Source organism: Balaenoptera physalus (genome assembly GCF_965194825.1).
Source record: "Balaenoptera physalus genome assembly, chromosome: 16".
In the NCBI taxonomy this organism is placed as follows: Eukaryota; Metazoa; Chordata; class Mammalia; order Artiodactyla; family Balaenopteridae; genus Balaenoptera; species Balaenoptera physalus.
The window spans coordinates 66,173,722-66,190,791 of NC_138898.1; the positions used below are offsets into that span (position 1 = coordinate 66,173,722).

At 39.1% G+C, this 17,070-nt stretch overlaps 1 protein-coding gene and 1 long non-coding RNA gene across 3 annotated transcripts in view; one reads left to right on the top strand and one right to left on the bottom strand.

Annotated features, from left to right (window-relative positions):
• The window catches only part of MRTFB (myocardin related transcription factor B), a 258,022-nt gene extending 256,371 nt beyond the window's left edge, over nucleotides 1–1,651 (top strand). Inside the window, exon 17 of the transcript XR_014254723.1 lies at nucleotides 515–1,651. The gene's annotated coding sequence lies outside the window, so the exon portion shown is untranslated. The remainder of the gene's footprint in view (nucleotides 1–514) is intronic.
• LOC309645105 overlaps nucleotides 1–17,070 on the bottom strand; it is a 48,798-nt gene that overhangs the window by 13,168 nt on the left and 18,560 nt on the right. The gene's annotated exons all lie outside the window — the stretch shown is intronic.

Consider the following 17,070-nt stretch of genomic DNA (forward strand, 5'->3'; position numbering starts at 1 on the left):
GGCTCCTGCCATGAGCCAGGTGGAGGGTGGCAGCCAGGGGCTGTTCCAAGAACTTCCAAGAGACTAGCTGTCAGTGTCCAGCAGCAGAGCCACCCGGGGCTCCACAGCAGGTTCGCAAGTAGCCCTCTGCCTGTCGCCATCCGTCACCAGCACATCAGTCCCAACCACTGGCACCGGAGCAGGACACCAGGCAAAGTGTCCCCTGCCTGGAGGCCACAAAATTAGCCCACACTCTCAAAGAACACTAACTGGAAGGTCAGGGTTATCAAGGAACACAGCTCACAAGTGCAGAAATGTGTATTTGGAGAGCATCCTAACTGCATTTCAGCGCATCTTTTAAGTGGTTTCAGTCAAAACTGGAAAATAACAATTAATACGTAGTCATTCTTCTTCCTGGTTCAAACCTTTGATAACTTGCTCATTCAGTGATGTTTCTGAGCTACGTTTTTACTTGTGAAGTGACTGCATGGCAATAAGCAGGTCTGTGTTTGTCCCCATTCACCCTTTCTTGCAGTATTTGAGGAAATGCATCATTGCAAAGGGTTTCTACCTGAAATCTCTGATTTGAGGCCTGTAATTCAAAAAGCTGCACATGTTTACAAAAGAGCTCTTCCCCTCCATGCAAACACGTTGCTCTGTGAATCATTGGAAAATGTCACGATTCTGTGACAAGAGGATGGCAATCTCGGATCTGCAAGGTGCTGTCTGGAATCAAATAAAACATGTCATTGGCGATCTCAACATAGCTGTCGTGTTCAACAGAGCTTTGTGCCAACTACTAAGACAAAGCTTTAACCAAGTTCATAGAATCACCGAGACTCATAACGATTACCTCTCCACATTATGCTGTAAGGAAACTTGCTGATTTAGGAGGAGGAGGAGGAAGCATTTAGGAAAGGGTTTAGTTGCTACCAAAAGCACTTCACCTCGAATAACTAATAGTAATGCAAACTTGCTTCAGTGGAACCAAAGGCATTGCCAAGTATTTGCCAAAAGGAGGCACTTTTTATTTAAAATTTGAGACTAATGAGATCTCAAAAATCAGTCCCAAAAAGGTATTATCCATTTAAGGTTATAATTTTCACAAAGATGTAGATATTTCTCTGTTGTTTTCATGTAAAATAGTATAGATTTGTTTTGTTGGGTTAAGAATAATACGAATTTAGCAGTAATAGAGTTTTTCCTTTCTACAAATTAGTTTTCTTCTCTTGCTTGCAATAGAAATGCGATGTGATAGGTGTTTCTCTTCTTATTTTCATTGTCACATTATGTCTTAGCATCTCACTTTATGAAAAAAGGAGAAAGATACCAATCTGCAGAGCCCTGCTTATCAAAGCACTAGTTTAATAAACAAAAAATTATGGCAATCGGGGGTCCATTCATGTATTGCCTTTATGTTGTTTTTTAAAAGAAAAACCATGATGCCTTTGTATTTGCTGTTTGCACCCCTGAAATCAATTCCATATCATGTTTGAATGCCATACATTTTGCACATGTACTGTACATAGGTAATGCATACTGTATTTTTATATGTGTGCACATTTATCATCAGATCTTTTGTACATAGTGGCCGTATTGTAGCTGATCGGGAAATGTTTGATATCTCAGCAATTTTGCATTTTTGTGTCTCAAATAAAAACATTTTGATGTACTATGATTCTTGCTATGCAGAGGAAAGACCACATGCTATGGGTCAGGAGAGCTGAGGGGGGCGGGCAGGGAGGAGACACTGCCTTCAGAGCAAGCCTTACAGCAGTCACCAGACACAACAAGCGGGCGTGCTGAGGCAGGTTTTGTGAATCACACATCCAGTGCACACATCCCCTTCCCCAGGTCCAGGATCGTGGGATACAAAATAGAAACAGGTAACCAGCTGAACTTCACCATGACGAGATTTGACACCAAAACCGTGTGCATTCTCCCACAATCATAAGGAAACCCCGAATGAGAGACGTGGCGAAGGCCGTGGTCCCCCGGGGGTGGGTGTGTACACAGATGCCTGGGGAAAACTGGCTCACGCTTCGACAGTAATAAATGAGCCACCAACAAGATTCCCAAAAGACCCGGGTAATCCTTCAGTTCAGCCACATTTCAGAAGCAACTATTTATATGAGGTGCTTTTATAGACCAAAAGAAATGGTCTTTAGAATTCAGTTTATTTTAGTAAGATGGCATTTGATTTTCAACCCAGAAGCCCATGGTTAAAATAGAGTTTTGATGACATAAAATGGTAATGGGTAAACCTGACTAACAGCCAAAACTTTCATATCAATATCTGACTATGAAAGTGGGTATCGTATCACCCTCAGAGAGGGAGAAAAGAAAGATCACTGGTTACCTAACTACAACAAAATGTGCATTATCCGCTACCTTTAGGGACCAAGGGAGCAGCCTCAACAGACCAGTAAGTAGATGATGCTTCCAACGGACTAAGACATTTGTAACATCACATGTTACCAGCCAAGATCCTTCCCTCAGGGAGAGAAAATCATGTCCGAGGGAACAGAAAGTGCCCCAGGCAGTCCCAGGAATGAGCAAGGGACAGAACTGGGAGCTTTAGGGAAGGTGCTGGAAGAGATGTGTTAGGACGTGTAAAGGACATTCCAAACAGAGAAAACCACTTGAGTGAGGTCAGAGTAAAGAAGAGATTTTGGCTGAGGCCCTGCTCTGTGCCAGGCTGAGGGCTAGATGCCGGAGTTGGGCTGAAGGACAGAATCTGGCCAAGAAGTGCTGGGAAACAAAGTCTGGAAGGGTTGACAGCGGAGCATTTAAGGATCCCAGACCTCAAAGGGCTTAAGACTCTTCTGGAGATGATTCTGTTTTCTTTGGGTAATACAGGCCTTCGAAAGCCTTTTAGATAGTGGACACAGTCATCATTTAGCACCTTTGTAATCCTCTGCAGCACACTTGCTCTAGAATCGACAGGACTACAAAAGCACTTGTAAACACAGACACACCCACACACTTCGTGATGGCTGGAAATGAATGATACCTAGCAAAGACCAGCTTCAGGACAGATGTAAACTACATGTCACCAACAATTTTATGTGCCACATAACCCTCTTGAAGATTTCCCAAGTCACCCAATGACCATTCCTTTGCCCCTCAAATAGCTTAGCTTCCCTTTCTGATGGATATTAACTTTCAGAAAGAAACCCTATTTGGACATCCTGGCTATCTCTTCTGCTAATTTTTATGACAAGTTATTAAAACTAAACCCACAATGTATACTTAGACAAAAAACGAGGCCACTAATCAACTGTCTGACTGCCCCTCGTGGATATGACCGTGTGACAGATCATTCCAGGAGGAAGCTGCTGACATGGCCCTGTGGGTGGTAACCAAAGTGCGTACTCACCCTTCTCCCCACGTCCCTGGTACACAGCGCCAAGGCGCAGGAATGCAAGTGGAGACAGGTTAATAGAAACAGCAGCAAATGTAGTAAATGCTGCTAAATGCCAGGCCCTGTGCCAAACACTTTATGAATAAAACCCTCGTTTAATAAGTCTACGAGCAAGGAACTCTTCCTATCCCCATTTAATAGATGTGGCAACTAAGGACAGAGAACGGAAATGTCTTGCCCGAAATTACAAAGAAAGCAGAGTGTGGATTTGAGACCAAGCTTCTGACATCCCAGAACCCAGATCATTTCTGTAGACTCGGTACATTCACTCCAACGTCTTTGTTCAGATACATGACAAAACCAATTGATCATAGCAGACTTAGTTCATGTCAATCATGAGGTTCACCCCAACTGGGCGTCGCTCAAGTCTCCTCAATCTCACACATTTTACAAAGTAGCTACTCACATGGATGGCTAACAGCATCCACAGTACGGCTTGTACTAGGTTAACTCCAACCAGAACCTGGGTTACAAGACTGGGGCATGTTAAGTGAAACCCACAGGTGGGGCCACACACAATGACTCACAAAACTGCCTACCTGGGCTGGGTACCTGGAGCCACTTGAGCACACCCAAAAACCCAGCAGTCATAGAGCAATTTTACAATATCTAGTAAAGTTGGAGATACAAACTCTGCAACTCAACTTTTTTGATACTCATCCTTGAGAAACATGCCCACAGGCAATCACGTGCAAGAATTAACACAAAAGCATAGTTTACAAAGCAAACACTGAAAACGACCTGTATGCCTTTCATTTTGCGAATATTTAAACATAGCAATTTACACAAATGAACTAAATCTAATGTGCCAATGTAAATCAATCTCAAAATAAAATGCTGAGGGAAAGAAAAGTGCAGAATGAAGCCTACATAATTCAAGTAACATTTTAAATCAACAATGCTGTTCACTTTTTTATATAAAATATAAAAATATGGGTGGTAAGGACTCATGTCAATACCAAGATTCAAGATACTTGTGGAAAGAAAAGGAATTAGATTGCAGAGAATGTAAAGTAGGCTTCAGTTAATATTGAATGTTTTATTTATTTTTTCTATATTTTATTTCTTTAGTAATTCTATAGCCATCTAGCAAAATATTAACACTTGTTTACTGGCAGTTGATTCTTTATTCTCCCTATTCTTTTCTGTGAGTTGGAAATAGTTCCTATTTGAAAAAAAAAAAAAAGACTTCCCTGGCAGTCCAGTGGTTAAGACTCTGTGCTTCCACTCTAGGGGGCGCAGGTTCAAACCCTGGTCAGGGAACAAGGATCCTGCATGCCATACGGTGTGGCCAAAAAAAAAAAAAAAGATAACCTTAAAAAGAAAATTACACAGGAATACATTGAACAACTGCATGCCAATAAATTAGTTAACTTAGATAAAATACACAAATTCCTAGACAGACACAAACTACCAAAAATTGACTCCAGAAGAAAGAAAAGCTGAAAGCTTTTCCTTTAAGATGAGGAACAAGATAAGGATGCCCACTCTTACCACTTATTCAACATAGCATTGGAAGTCCTAGCCAGAGAAATTAGGCAAGAAAAAGAAATAAAAGTCATCTAAATTGGAAAGGAAGAAGTACAACTGTCACTATTTGCAGATGACATGTTATTATATAGAGAATACCCTAAAGAGTCCACCAGAAAGTGTTAGAACTAATAAATTCAGTAAAGTTGCAGGATATAAAATTAGTATACAAAAATATGTTGCATTTCTATACACCAATAATGAACTATGAGAAAGAGAATTAAGAAAATAATTCTGTTTAGAATTTCATGAAAAAGAATAAAATAATGGGTTGGCCAAAAAGTTCGTTCCATAAGGTGTTACGGAAAACCCTGAACGAACTTTTTGGCCAGCCTAATACTTCGCAATAAATTTAACCAAGGAGGACTTCCCTGGTGGTACAATGGTTAAGAATACACCTGGCAATGCAGGGGACACAGGTTTGATCCCTGGTCCGGGAAGATCCCACATGCCACAGAGCAACTAAGCCCGTGAGCCACAACTACTGAGCCTGCATGCTGCAACTACTGAAGCCCACGTGCCTAAAGCCCATGCTCCGCAACAAGAGAATCCACCACAATGAGAAGCCCGCGCACAGCAACAAAGAGTAGCCCACGCTCGCCACAACTAGAGAAAGCCCATGCGCAGCAACGAAGACCCAACGCAGCCAAAAATAAATAAAATTTTTAAAATAAATAAATTTAACCAAGGAGGTGAGAGACATGCATACTGAAAACTATAAGACACTGATGAAAGAAACTGAAGACACAAATAAATGGAAAGATATTCCGTGCTCACGGACTTGAAGAATTAATATTGTTAAAATGTCCATACTACCCAAAGCAATCTACAGGTACAATTCCGATCAAAATTCCAATGGCATTTTTCATGGAAATAGAACAAACGATCCTCAAATTTGTATGGAACCACAAAAGACCTCCAAATAGCCAAAGCAATTTTGAGAGAGAAGAACAAATCTGGAGGCACATCACATTTCCTGTTTTCAAACTATACTCCAAAGCTATAGTAATCCAAACAGTATGGTATTGGCATAGAAACAGATACACAGGGGAGTTCCTGGTGGCCTAGTGGTTAGAATTATGGGCTTTCACTGCCACAGCCCTGGTTCAATCCCTGGTCAGGGAACCGAGATCCCACAAGCTGTGCAACACAGCCAAAAAACAACAACAACAACAAAACACAGACACACAGATCAATGGAACACAACAGAAAGCCCAGAAATAAACCCACACATATATGGTCAACTAATCTATGACAAAAGAGCCAAGAATATACAGTGGGGGGAAAGACAGTGTCTCCAATAAACGTTACTGGAAAAACTCAATATCCACATGCAAAAGAATGAAATTGGACCCTCACCTCATCTGGCACCACACACAAAAATTAACTCAAAATGGATTAAAGCCTTAAATGTAAGTCCTGAAACCATAAAACTCCAAGAAGAAAACAGAGGAAAAGCTCCTTGACATGGGTCTTGGCAATGACTTTTTAGATATACCAAAAGCACAGGAAACAAAAGCAAAAATAAACAAGTGGAACTCAATCAAACTAAAAAGCTTCTGCACAGCAAAGGAAACAATCAAAAAAATGAAGAGGCAACCTACAGAATAGAAAATATTTCCAAACCATATATCTGATAAGGGGTTAATATGCAAATCATACAACTCAATAGCAAAACCAAAAACAAATAACCCATCTAAAAATGGGCAAAGGATATGAATAGACATTTTTTCCAAAGAAGACATACAGGCATACTTTGTTTTACTGTGCTTTGCTTTGTTGCACTTCACAGATACTGCATTTTTTACAAATTGAATATCTGTGGCAACCCTATGTCAAGCAAATCTATGGGTACCATTTTTCCAACAGCATTTTCTCATTTCATGTCTGTATGTCACATTTTGGTAATTCTCAAAGTACTTCAAACTTTTTCATTATTATTGTATTTGTTACAGTGATCTGTGATCAGCAATCTTTGACTTTACTACTACAGCTCACTGAAGGTTGAGATAATGGTTAGCATTTTTAGCAATAAGTATTTTTAAGGTATGTACATTGTTTTTAAGTGTACATAATGCTATTGTACACTTAATAGACTACAGTATAGTGTAAACATAACTTTTATATGCACTGGGAGACCAAAACATTCACGTGACTCGCTTTACTTACTTTGCAGTGGTCTGCAACTGAACCTGCAATACCTTTAAGGTATACCTGTACAAATGGCCAATGGGTATATGAAAAGCTGCTCAACATCACTAATCATCAGGGAAATGCAAATGAAAACCACAATGGGATATTAACTCACACCTGTTAGGATAGCTCTTATCAAAAAGACAAGAGATAACAAGTGTTGATGAGGATCTGGAGAAAAGGGAACCACTGTGTACTGTTGGTGGAAATGTAAATTAGTACAGCCTTTATGGAAAATAGTATGGAGGTTCCTCAAAAAATTAAAAATAGAACTACCATATGGTCTGGCCATCCCACTTCTGGGTACATATCCAGAGGAAATGAAATCAGTATCTCAAAGAGATATCTTCACTTCCATGTTCATTGCAGCATTATTTACAATAACCAAGATACAGAAACAACCTAAGTGTCCATCAACAGATGAATGGATAAAGAAAATGTGATACACACACATGCAAGAATATTATTCACTCTTATAAAAGAAGGAAATCCTGCCATCTGTGACAACATGGATAAAACCCAAGAGCATTATACTAATGAAATAAGTCAAACAGAAAAAGACAAATACTGTACATGATCTCACTTATATGTGGACTCTAAAAAGGCCAAACTCGCAGAAACAGAGAGTAGAGTGGTGACTATCAGGGGCAGGGGTAGGGGAAGGAATGGCGAGATATTGGTCAAAGGGAACAAACTTCCAGTTATAACATGAATAACCTCTGGGGACCTAATGTACAGTATGGTGAAAACAGCTAACAATACTGTACTGTATTGTATTGAAATTTGCTAAGAGAGTAGATCTTAAGTATTTTAATCACACACCAAAAAAAAATTGGTAACTATGTGAGGTAATAGATGTGATAATTAGCTTGTCTATGGTTACCCTTTCACAGTGTGTAGGTATATCAAAATATACCTTACATATATACAGTTGATTATACCTCAATAAAGCTGGGGGGGGGGGAATGAAAAAGTGCTGAATGAAAAAAACTGTCAACCAAAAATTCTATATACAACAAAGTGTCCTTCAAAAGTGAGGAAGAAATTAATACATTCCCAGATAAAAGCTAAAGGAGTTATCACCACTAGACCTGCCCTGCAAGAAATGCTAAAGGGACTCCTTCAAGTTGAAATGAAAGGATGCTAGACAGTAACTCAAAGTCCTATGAAAAATAAGGTTCTCTGGTAAAGGTAAATATATGGACAAGTAAAAACCTGTATTATTGTCACTTTGGATCTTAACTCCACTTTTTATTCTTTCATAGGATTTAAAAGAGAAAAGCATAAAAATAATTCTAAATCTACATTAGTGGGTACATAACATGTAATGACGTAATTTGTGACATCAATAACAAAGGTGGGTGTAGAGGAGCTGTAAAGAAGTAGAATTTTTGTATGTGAGCAAAGTTAAATAGTTATCAGTTTAAATAGATTGTTATAACTTTAGGATGTTAAATGTAACCACTACAAACAAAATACATGGAGAATATACACAAAAGAAAATGAGAAGGGAGGAGATTGGTTCAAGATGGAGTAGGAGAAGGATGTGCTCTCACTTCCTCTTGCGAGAGCACAGGAATCACAACTAACTGCTGAACAATCATCGACAGGAAGACACTGGAACTCACCAGAAAAGATACCCCACATCCAAAGACAAAGGAGAAGGCACAATGAGATGGTAGGAGGGGCGCAATCACAATAAAATCAAATCCCATAACTGCTGGGTGGGTGACTCACAAACTGGAGAACATTTATACCACATAAGTCCACCCACTGGAGTGAAGGTTCTGAGCCCCACGTCAGGCTTCCCAACCTGGGGGTCCGGCAACAGGAGGAGGAACTCCTAGACAATCAGACTTTGAAGGTTAGCGGGATTTGATTACAGGACTTCGACAGGACTGGGGGAAACAGAGACTCCACTCTTGGAGGGCACACACAAAGCAGTGTGCGCGTCGGGACCCAGGGGAAGGAGCAGTGACCCCATAGGAGACTGAACCAGACCTACCAGCTAGTGTTGGAGGGTCTCCTGCAGAGGCGGGGGGGTGGCTGTGGCTCACTGTGGGGACAAGGACACTGGCAGCAGAAGTTCTGGGAAGTACTCCTTGGCGTGAGCCCTCCCAGAGCCCGCCATTAGCCCCACCAACGAGCCCAGGTAGGCTCCAGTGTTGGGTCGCCTCAGGCCAAACAACCAACAGGGAGGGAACCCAGCCCCACCCATCAGCAGACAAATGTATTAAAGTTTTACTGAGCTCTGCCCACCAGAGCAACAGCCAGCTCTACCCACCATCAGCGCCTCCCATCAGGAAACTTGTACAAGCCTCTTAGATAGCCTAATCCACCAGAGGGCAGACAGCAGAAGCAAGAAGAACTACAATCCTGTAGCCTGTGGAACAAAAATCACATTCACAGAAAGAGAGACAAGACGAAAAGGCAGAGGGCTATGTACCAGATGAAGGAACAAGATAAAACCCCAGAAAAACAACTAAATGAAGTGGAGATAGGCAACCTTGCAGAAAAAGAATTCAGAATAATGATAGTGAAGATGATCCAGGACCTCGGAATAAGAATGGAGTCAAAGATCGAGAAGAGGGCTTCCCTGGTGGCGCAGTGGTTGGGGGTCTGCCTGCCGGTGCGGGGGGCGCGGGTTCGGGCCCTGGTCTGGGGGGATCCCGCATGCCGCGGAGCGGCTGGGCCCGTGGGCCACAGTTGCTGGGCCTGCGCGTCTGGAGCCTGTGCTCCGCGGCGGGGGGGGCCGCGGTGGTGGGGGGCCTGCGCGCCGCGGTGGGGAGTGGTCCCCGCTTGCCGCGGCTGGGGGGGGCCCTCGCGCGGAGGCGAGGACTCAACACAGTCATAGGTGAATAAATAAATAAATAAAAGAACGTGAATTTAAAAAAAAAAAAAAAAAAAAAAAAAAAGAAATACATAGAAAATAAGGTTTAAAAAATTATAAAAAAAAAAAAAAAAAAGATCGAGAAGATGCAAGAAATGTTTAACAAAGACTTAGAAGAATTAAAGAACAAACAAACAGAGATGAACAATACAATAAGTGAAATGAAAAATATACTAGAAGGAATCAATAGCAGAGTAACTGAGGCAGAAGAACGGATAAGTGACCTGGAAGACAGAATGGTGAAATTTACTGCTGCGGAACAGAATAAAGAAAAAAGAATGAAAAGAAATGAAGACAGCCTAAGAGACCTCTGGGACAACATTAAACGCAACAACATTTGCATTATAGGGGTCCCAGAAGGAGAAGAGAGAGAGAAAGGACCCGAGAAAATATTTGAAGAGATTATAGTGGAAAACTTCCCTAACATGGGAAAGGAAATAGCCACCCAAGTCCAGGAAGCGCAGAATCCCATACAGGAAAAACCCAAGGAGAAACACACCAAGACACATAGTAATCAAACTGGCAAAAATTAAAGACAAAGAAAAATTATTGAAAGCAGCAAGGGAAAAACGACAAATAACATACAAGGGAACTCCCATAAGGTTAACAGCTGATTTCTCAGCAGAAACTCTACAAGCCAGAAGGGAGTGGCATGACATTTTAAAGTGATGAAAGGGAAAAACCTACAACCAAGATTACTCTACCTGGCAAGGATCTCATTCAGATTCGATGGAGAAATCAAAAGCTTTACAGACAAGCAAAAGCTAAGAGAATTCAGCACCACCAAACCAGCTCTACAACAAATGCTAAAGGAACTTCTCTAAGTGGGAAACACAAGAGAAGAAAAGGACCGACAAAAACAAACCCAAAACACTTAACAAACTGGTAATAGGAACATACATATCGATAATTACCTTAAACGTGAATGCATTAAATGCTCCAACCAAAAGAAACAGGCTCGCTGAATGGATACAAAAACAAAATCCATATATATGCTGCCTACAAGAGACCCATTTCAGACCTAGGGACACATACAAACTGAAAGTGAGGGGATGGAAAAAGAATTCCATGCAAATGGAAATCAAAAGAAAGCTGGAATAGCAATACTCATATCAGATAAAATAGACTTTAAAAAAAGAATGTTACAAGAGACAAGGAAGGACACTACATAATGATCAAGGGATCAATCCAAGAAGATATAACAATTATAAATATATATGCACCCAACATAGGAGCACCTCAATACGTAAGGCAACTGCTAACAGCTATAAAAGAGGAAATTGACAGTAACACAATAATAGTGGGGGACTTTAACACCTCACTTACACCAATGAACAGATCATCCAAACAGAAAGTTAATAAGGAAACACAAGCTTTAAATGACACAATAGACCAGATAGATTTAATTGATATTTACAGGACATTCCATCCAAAAACAGCAGATTACACTTTCTTCTCAAGTGCGCACAGAACATTCTCCAGGATAGATCACATCTTGGGTCACAAATCAAGCCTCAGTAAATTTAAGAAAATTGAAATCATATCAAGCATCTTTTCTGACCACAACACTATGAGATTAGATATAAATTACAGGGAAAAAAACGTAAAAAACACAAACACATGGAGGCTAAACAATACGTTACTAAATAACCAAGAGATCACTGAAGAAATCAAAGAGGAAATCAAAAAATACCTAGAGACAAATGACAATGAAAACACGATGATCCAAAACCTATGGGATGCAGCAAAAGCAGTTCTAAGAGGGAAATTTATACCAATACAATCCTACCTCAAGGAACAACAAACATCTCAAATAAACAATCTAACCTTACACCTAAAAGAACTAGAGAAAGAAGAACAAACAAAACCCAAAGTTAGTAGAAGGAAAGAAATCGTAAAGATCAGAGCAGAAATAAATGAAATAGAAACAAAGAAAACAATTGCAAAGATCAATAAAACTAAAAGCTGATTCTTTGAGAAGATAAACAAAATTGATAAACCATTAGCCAGACTCATCAAGAAAAAGAGGGAGAGGACTCAAATCATTAAAATTAGAAATGAAAAAGGAGAAGTTACAACAGACACCACAGAAATACAAAGCATCCTAAGAGACTACTAGAAGCAACTCTATGGCAATAAAATGGACAACCTGGAAGAAATGGACAAAATCTTAGAAAGGTGTAACCTTCCAAGACTGAACCAGGAAGAAATAGAAAATATGAACAGACCAATCACAAGTAATGGAATTGAAACTGTGATTAAAAATCTTCCAACAAACAAAAGTCCAGGACCAGATGGCTCCACAGGTGAATTCTATCAAACATTTACAGGAGAGCTAACACCCATCTTTCTCAAACTCTTCCAAAAAATTGAAGAGGAAGGAACATTCCCAAACTCATTCTATGAGGCCACCATCACCCTGATACCAAAACCAGACAAAGATACTACAAGAAAAGAAAATTACAGACCAATATCACTGATGAATACAGATGCAAAAATCCTCAACACAATACTAGCAAACAGAATCCAACAACACATTGAAAGGATCATACACCATGATCAAGTGGGATTTATACCAGGGATGCAAGGATTCTTCAGTATAAGCAAATCAATCAATGTGATACACCATATTAACAAGTTGAAGAATAAAAACCATATGATCATCTCAATAGAGGCAGAAAAAGCTTCTGACAAAATTCAACACCCATTTATGATAAAAAAAACTCTCCAGAAAGTGGGCATAGAGGGAACCTACCTCAACATAATAGACACCATATACAACAAACCCACAGCAAACATCATTCTCAATGGTGAAAAATTAAAAGCATTGCCTCTAAGATCAGGAACAAGACAAGGATGTCCATTCTCAACACTATTATTCAACATAGTTTTGGAAGTCCTAGCCACGGCAATCAGAGAAGAAAAAGAAATAAAAGGAATACAAGTTGGAAAAGAAGTAAAGCTGACACTGTTTGCAGATGACATGATACTATACGTAGAGAATCCTAAAGATGCCACCAGAAAACTACTAGAACTAATCAATGAATTTGGTAAAGCTGCAGGATACAAAATTAATGCACAGAAATCTCTTGTATTCCTATACACTAATGATGAAAAACCTGAAAGATAAATTAAGGAAACACTCCCATTTACCATTGCAACAAAAAGAATAAAATACCTAGGAATAAACCTACCTAGAGAGAAAAAAGACCTGTATGCAGAAAACTATAAGACACTGATGAAAGAAATTAAAGATGATACAAGGGGCTTCCCTGGTGGCACAGTGGTTAAGAATCCGCCTGGCAGTGCAGGGGACACGGGTTCGAGCCCTGGTCCAGGAAGATCCCACGTGCCGCAGAGCAACTAAGCCCGTGCGCCACAACTACTAAGCCTGCACTCTAGAGCCTGCGAGCCACAACTACTGAGCCCATGTGCCACAACTACTGAAGCCCGCACGCCTAGAGCCCATGCTCTGCAACAAGAGAAGCCACCGCAACGAGAAGCCCGTGCACTGCAACGAAGAGTAGCCCCCACTCGCCACAACTAGAGAAAGCCCGCGTGCAGCAACAAAGAACCAACGCAGCCAAAAATAAATAAAAATTTTTTTTAAATGATACAAACAGATGGAGAGATATACCATGTTCTTGGATTGGAAGAATCAATACTGTGAAAATAAATATACTACCCAAAGCAATCTACAGATTCAATGCAATCCCTATCAAATTACCAATGGCATTTTTTACAGAACTAGAACAAAAAAATCTTAAAATTTGTATGGAGACACAAAAGACCACGAGTAGCCAAAGCAATCTTGAGGGAAAAAAACGGAGCTCAAGGAATCAGGCTCCCGGACTTCAGACTATACTACAAAGCTAGAGTAATCAAGACAATATGGTACTAGCACAAAAATAGAAATACAGATCAATGGAACAGGATAGAAAGCCCAGATATAAACCCATGCACCTATGGTCAACTAATCTATGACAAAGGAGGCAAGGATATACAATGGAGAAAAGACAGTCTCTTCAATAAGTGGTGCTGGGAAAACTGGACAATTACATGTAAAAGAATGAAATTAGAACACTCCCTGACACTATATACAAAAATAAACTCAAAATGGATTAGAAACCTAAATGTAAGACCGGACACCATAAAACTCTTAGAGGAAAACACAGGAAGAACATTCTCTGACATAAATCACAGCAAGATCTTTTAAATTCCACCTCCTAGAGTAATGGAAATAAAAACAAAATTAAACAAATGGGACCTAATGAAACTTAAAAGTTTTGTACAGCAAAGGAAACTACAAACAAAATGAAAAGACAACCCTCAGGATGGGAGAAAATATTTGCAAACGAATCAACGGACAAAGGATTAATGTCCAAAATATATAAACAGCTCATGCAGCTCAATATTAAAAAACAAACAACCCAATCCAAAAATGGGCAGAAGACCTAAAGAGACGTTTCCCTAAAGAAGACATACAGATGGCCAAGAAGCACATGAAAAGCTGCTCAACATCACTAATTATTAGAGAAATGCAAATCAAAACTACAATGAGGTATCACCTCACACCAGTTAGAAGGGACATCATAAGAAAATCTACAAACAACAAATGCTGGAGAGGGTGTGGAGAAAAGGGAACCCTTTTGCACTGTTGGTGGGAATGTAAATTGATACAGCCACTATGGAGAACAGTATGGAGGTTCCTCAAAAAACTAAGAATAGAATTACCATATGACCCAGCAATCCCACTACTGGGCATATACCCAGAAAAAACCATAATTCAAAAAGACACATGCACCCCAATGTTCACTGCAGCACTATTTACAATAGCCAGGACATGGAAGCAACTTAAATGCCCATCGACAGATAAATGGATGAAGAAGATATGGTACATATATACAATGGAATATTACTCTGCCATAAAAAGGAACGAAATTGGGTAATTTGTAGAGACGTGGATGGATCTAGAGACTGTCATACAGAGTGAAATAAGTCAGAAAGAGAAAAACAAATATCATATATTAACACATATATGTGGAACCTAGAAAAATGGTACAGATGAACCGGTTTGCAGGGCAGAAATTGAGACACAGATGCAGAGAACAAACATATGGACACACCAAGGGGGGAAAGTGGCGGGGGGGTGGTGGTGGTGTGATGAACTGCGAGAATGGGATTGACATATATACACTAATATGTATAAAATGAATAACTAATAAGAACCTGCTGTATAAAAAAATAAATTCAAAAAAAAATAGAAGCAATCTGAAAGATTAGATTAAGTTGGTAATCTACTTTCCTTATTGTCCCAAATTTTTTTTAATAAATAAATTTATTTATTTATTTAAAAAAAAAAGAAAAAGGAAATGAGAAGGGAATTGAAACATGTCACTACTAAAAAAATTCATCTAAACACAAAGGAAGGCAGTATGGAAGGAAGGGACAAAAAAGCTATAAGACATACAGAAAGCAAATAAAATGGCAATTCCCTATCAGTAATTAAATGTAAAAGGATTAAATTCCCCCAATTAAAAGACACAGATTGGCAGAACGAATTAAAAAAGAGAATCCAACTAGATGCTGTCTATGAGAGACTCACTTTAGAGCTAAGAACCTGCATAGATTTAAAGCAAAAGGATGGAAAAAGTTATTCTGTGCAAATAGTAACCACAGTAGAACAGGAGTAGCTATGCTAATATCAGACAAAATAGACTTTAAATTTAAAAAACTATTATAAGAGATAAAGAAGGACATTATATAATGATAAAAGGGTCAATTCACCAAGAATATAATTACAAACATATGCAAACACCAGACCCTAAATATATAAAGCAAACTGACAGAATATATCAAGAATTCCTGCAACTCAACAACAAAAGACAAAAACAACCCAATTTAAAGATGGACAAACAACTTAAACAGACATTTCTCCAAAGAAGGTAAACTAATGGTCAATAAGCACATGAAAAGATGCTCAACATCATTAATGATTAGGGAAATGCAAATCAAAATCAAATGTGATATCATCTTACACCCACTAGGATGGATACTCTTTCAAAAAACAAAATAACAGGTATTGGTGAAGATTTGGAGAAATTGGGATCCTTGTGCAATCATTGGTGGGAGTGTAAAATGGTACAGCTGCTATGGAAAACAATATGGCAGTTCCTCAAAAAAAATTAAACATAGAATTACCATGTGATCCAGCAATTCCACTCTGGGTATATACCCAAAAGGACTGAAAGCAGTGTCTTGAAGAGATATTTATATACTCCTGTGCATAGCAGAATTATTCACAATAGCCAAAAGGTGGCAGCAACCCAAGTGTCCACTGATGAATGGATAAACAAAATGTGGTATATACATACAATGGAATATTATTCACCCCTACTAAAAAGGAAATTCCAGCACATTGTACATGGATGAACATTGAGGACCTTATGCTAAGTGAAATAAGTCAGTCACAAAAATATACATACTGTATAATTCCAACACATTCTTTTCAAGTGCACATGAAACATTCTCCAGGATAGATCACATGCTAGGACACAAAACAAGCCTTGGTAAATTTAAGAAAATTTAAATCATATTAAGCATCTTTTCCGACCACAATGCTACGAGACTAGAAATCAACTACAAGAAAAAACTGCAAAGAACCCTAACACGTGGAGGCTAAACAATATGCTACTAAACAACCAATGGATCACTGAAGAAATCAAACAGGAAATTTAAAAATACCTGGAGACAAATGAAAACGAAAACATAACAATCCGAAATCTATGGTATGCAGCAAAAGCAGTTCTAAAAGGGAAGTTCAAAGGGATACAAGCTTACCGCAGGAAACAAGAAAAATATCAAATACACATCCTAACCTTACACCTAAAGGAACTAGAAAAAGAAGAACAAAACCCAAAGTTAGTAGAAGGACAGAAATCATAAAGATCAGAGCAGAAATACATAGAGACTAAAGAAACAATAGAAAAGATCAATGAAACTAAGAATTGATTCTTTGAAAAGATAAACAAAATTGATAAACCTTTAGCCAGAC